This window comes from Arachis duranensis, chromosome 2, assembly GCF_000817695.3.
Source record: "Arachis duranensis cultivar V14167 chromosome 2, aradu.V14167.gnm2.J7QH, whole genome shotgun sequence".
NCBI lineage: Eukaryota > Viridiplantae > Streptophyta > Magnoliopsida > Fabales > Fabaceae > Arachis > Arachis duranensis.
The window spans coordinates 1,625,470-1,631,057 of NC_029773.3; positions in this window are offsets into that span (position 1 = coordinate 1,625,470).

Genomic DNA, 5,588 nt, shown 5'->3' on the forward strand with positions numbered 1-5,588 from the left:
TATCATTATCAATTTATCATGTGTTACATTGCTTGGCTAAATTATTATCATGAATAAAGGAATATAATTGTTACTAAATAACTCATTTTGATAATTATACATGACAATTCATGAATTGAAAGGAAATTTTTATTATAAACGCTACCTAACAAATTTAAAAATACATATTCACTTTGAAGAACATCTATTTTTGAAAAGATGACCAATATAAGTTACAACATTATACCAAGTTCAGAAAACTCATCTCTTACTTTTTGGGGTCATGTATGGCTATTAAAACATTGTTTTCATATCGACCAGAAAGAAGAAAAAGAAAAAACTATTTATAACATGTTTCAATGTTATTGGGAGGAAAAATAGTAAAAATAAAATTATGTAATTCTTTTACAAAGAAATAAGTGAAGTTCTTGAAATTTTGTTTTGGACTTTTGGTATACAATTAGTTTAAGACTTTCTTGTATGGATACTAAATTTTATATTATCGTGTCCAGAAAAGCATTAATTCCAATTACCCACCACCTTAAAAATTTATAATAGCATGTAAATAATAGTATACAATAATTTTAGTTTAACAAATGAATCAAATCAAACTAAATCAAGTAATCTGATTTTAATGTATTAACAATATTTTCTTTTAAATATACATATAATTTTGTATTGCCACATTGGCCAAAATACTTACCCACATATCATTAGACAAAAAGTTGATTGATTAGTGTTTTTGAGTCTATCTTTTTTTATTTGTATAAATATAACAATATGTTATTAAATATCTATATAATTTTATTTTACACTGGTAGTTCATATAAATTGATTAAACCCTTGATTTATATATGCAATAATTAATGGCAACTTAATATAAATGGTTGAATCGACCAACTATTAAATTAAAAATTTTACACATGCAAACATTTATGAACTAACAAAAGTAACGGTCTAGAAAAGTTTTATCCTATTTTTTTTGGAAAAGTATAGGTAGACAATAAAAATATTAAACAATGTGAACAATAAATATATCAGATATTCATTTCACTAGGTGTACGGATGGTTATTTTAATATAATTTAGGTGAGTAATTTAGAGATACAGTGTATTTTTATTTGATTGGTAGTAGTTCATGTTGTTTAAGATACTACGTAGCACTCTCCTTTTTTTTTGTTGTTTGCACCAGGATTCCATAGGTCGAAAGCTCAATGACTAATCCTTCAAATACATACTGCATAGGCATAAAATAAAGACCCTCCCAAACAAGCAAGCTTTATTTCCATCTTCCAATGAGTATTGAATCCGAGATAGTTAAGACACAAAGTCTTATGCTATTGCTCATCATGTAGGAGTGAAAATGAACGGGATCGATTTTGCCTGAGACAAATGATCCATATTTTTAAATATGTGGTTTAAATTTATGCATTATTTATTATTTTTTTCACTCGAGCTCAACATATTTAAAAGTGCAATAGCCAATAAGTTCAAGATCCTATTTAATAATATGTTTCATAAATTATAATTTAAAACTTTAAATTTAAAAAATTCCAAATTGATATTACCTGTATTTTATAATTCATAATTCATTGTTATATTACCCATACTCTTAACCCTACTTATGAATTATAATCATAGACTACAAACATAAACTAAATTTAAAATTATAATTTAGTTTAATATATTGTCAGTATAAATTAGTTTTATATGTGTATTTAATTATGTAATATTGTAATAGCAAAAATAATTCTTTTATATTGACCATCTAAATAACCATTAAAAAATAAAAATATTTTATACTATCAATATATTAAAATTAAACTATTAAAATTATACTAAATGTAATATTTAACACCCATATAGTAGAAAGTAAAATCGGCATAGTACTAAGTTTGGGTCTTTGAACTCTTCCTTTCAAATAAAAAAAAACTAACACTAAATTGATAACTCATACAATTATATAGCACCGATAAACCATATTTCAACAAAACATATGAAACAAAAAAAAAAAAATCATCTCCTGTTCCAAGAGATTAAAAGAAAACAAAGTAGTTGTCCAAAAGTTATAATCACCAAACTTAAATTTTAAATAGATGTCCTTTTTTTTCGTATCTCATAACTCGACAAATCAAAAATTAATTCGTCGTAAATCTAAATTTCTTTTAAAGATTTGTCACTAACCAATAAATTATTGCATATACAACGCGATTTTATTTTTTTACATGTAAATTATATGTAAATTTTAGTTTAATCTTCCTTTAAAATTTTATTTTAGACTTATTTTATTGTGTAAATATTTTTTGTCTCTATCTAATATTTCATCTAGCTCTGCCCCTGCTTCAAACATTATATTAAAAATTAAAATGGACCAACCCAACGAATTTTATAGACTTTTTAAAGCTTATATACTGACTTTTAATTAATATACTTTACAAAATATTCAAAACTAACCCATTTAATAAAACAAATCCAACTAGGCCTAAAATGAGTCAAACCATGGATCTCTATCTAGCATATTCTACCCCGACTCGTCATGCATTATTGATCATTTTATTACAATTTTATTAGCTTACATATGTAACTTTTTAAACTATCAATGAAAATAGATTAATATTTTTTTTTTTTCAAAATTGTTTCTTTGAAATAGAGAGAAAATTAGTTACAAAGAAAAGAAGCAAAGCCCCGTAAAATATTACTCTTCCATGCATTAGATTTTTACATATCTAACAAAAAAAGGAAAAGTATCCATACAATATTATATCTATCTATAATGAAAATTCTCTTGTCCAATTCTAATTTAGTTTTTCCAATTTTGTTTTCTTTGAAATGTCAATAATATTATTTATATGGAAAGGAAATATTAAATACAACCCTGTCTGTAAAATACTACTCTTTACTATTCAATGAATCAGATTTTTTTTCTATTTATAAAAAAAGGAAAAATATCTACAAGATTTATATCGATCTATATTTATATAATAATTTTAAAGAAATTTATTTTTTTCATTTCTGTTTTATTTTTCTTTGGAATAAAGAGAATATTATTTATATAGAAAGCCAAAAAGAAATATTCAATGCATTAGATTTTGTCCATCTAACAAAAAAGGAAAAGTATCCATAAAATATTTATATTTAGATTTTGTTGATTACTAATTTAATTTTTTTCAAAGAAATATTTAATGCCAAAATGTATAACATACTACTCTTTAATGCATAGAATTTTGACTATGTAACAAAAAAGGAAAAGTATCCATTCAAGATTTATATATATGTATATTTATTATAATATTGTAAAAAAAATCACTGTTCTTCAATTGTAATTCGATTTTTTTTAAATTCGTTTTTCTTTAAAATATAGAGCATAGTATTTACATATAAAAGAAATATTTGATAACAAAACCTGTAAAATATTACTCCTTGATGGATTAAATTCTCGTCTGTCTATTATAAAAGGAAAAGTATCCGCTAAATTTATATCTATCTATATTTATATTATTATTANTAATAATAATAATAATTGTAAAATATTTTCTGCTATTCAATTATTATTTAGTTTAAAAATTTTGTGTTTTATAATAGAGAGAATATTATTTATATAAATATATGGCAATGCAAAAAACTTATAGACTATAAATATATTTAAATTAAAACTTAAAAAAGAATAACTTATTATGGACCTATTCAAACTTAATCTTTTAAATTTGATGAATTTTAAGACAAGTGATTTTTTTTATTTTTTTTGCAATTTCTTCTTTTTGTGAATTTTTCAAAATTTTAAAAATATAAACAAGTATAGTGATTGAATTTTGTTTTTGCATGAACCTTTTAAATATTTTATCCAAAATTTATCACGAAAATTCAAATTAAATATGTAAATCATTTGAAAAATACAAAGTTTATTTATTATTTATAAAAAAATTAATTTTTTTGTCACATTTTTTAATATTTCAATAACTTATTATATTTCAGGTTTTTTTTTCATAATATAAATTTCTAGATACTATTTTAATTATTATTTACCCTTTACTCACAATTAAAATTAATTTCAATTATAAAAGCCGCCAACAGTCAACACATTTGAGATTTTTCATTGTGTACATAATAAATGCAAGAAAAAAAAAAGGAAGTAATTAAGTAAATGGCAGAACTAAAAAACGCGCAAACGAAATCCATGTGAAATGTAAAAACCAGAAATCTAAAAACCGTGGATTTAATTATTTTTTAAAGTTATTTTATATATACTATGAAATCAATAATTTTGAAAAGTGAGAGGATTTAATTCAAAACAATTAATTTTTTTATTTTAAATTTAATCTTAAATAAAAAAATGATCTATATTATTTGCTGATATATTACATATATGAATAGAATAAAGCAAAATTTTATTTGTTTTAAAGCAACTAAAATTTTTTGTGAAATTAAATTTCAAAATATTATAATGATTCAATTTAACTTTAAACCTCCTTATTAAGGGATTCTAATAATTTTTATTGATTAGAAAATTTTCATAAAATAAAATTTATAATATTCTATTTTATTTATTATCTCTAATAATATGTCATTTTTTAAGTGATTTGACCATCTCTATTTTATTTAGAGTGTATTAGTATTTCTTTATTAATTTCTAAAAATAAAATAACTTAAAATAGAAAAATATAAATAAAATTTTAATTTTAATATATTGTTAATATAAAGTAATTTTACACAAATATATAATCAGATAATATCACATTGATAAAAATAATTATTTTTTATATTAATCGTGTAAATAATCGTCAAAAAATAAAAATAATAATTAGAGTATTGGGTAAAAATATTATGTACTATCATTGTATTAAAATTAAGGATACACCACAAATATGTATCCAAATTATTTTGTCAATGATAAAAATATTCTCAAATTTTATTATCGAAAAAAGTTATTAAATTATTAAAAAATATGATAAAATACACCATAAACTAAAATATTAATGAAAAGGTAAAAATTTACCTATTAGTAGTCGAGAATTATTAAATAATTTAATAAATTTAATTATATTGTTATCTAATAACTTTTAAAGTGTTAATTTTTCATAAAGATATGAGTTCTCAGCTAATAAAAAAAATAATGTGACAAATAAAACTTTTTATATAACAACTGAAATTATGATATTAACAAGTGAGTTACATCATATTTTTTTGTTAATAAAATTAAATTAAATATTTTTGATATATTTTTAAATTATTTGAATGTATTTTTGTTAACAATAAAATTTAAAAAGTATAAGGAATCAATGATCTAAGTGTACAATGTGTATAATGAAAATTTAAGAAATATTAGAGATATGACCATTAGTATTATCAGGTTACGTTTTTAAAATGAGTGAGTCATAACATGATATTAAAACTTTAGATCCAAAATATCAAGAATTCGATATTTGGTGAACTCTAAAATCAGTTTAAGTTCGATATTTGCGGTACATTTTTTTGTGGTTTATTGTAAAATTAAACTCTAAAATTATTTATAAAGAAAAAAAAAATAAAAGCCAGATAGTCATTTCATCCGAAGCGTTGCAATTGAGACAACTCATTGAAGCAGACGCAGCTTTTCAGTTTCTCTCTCAGAAT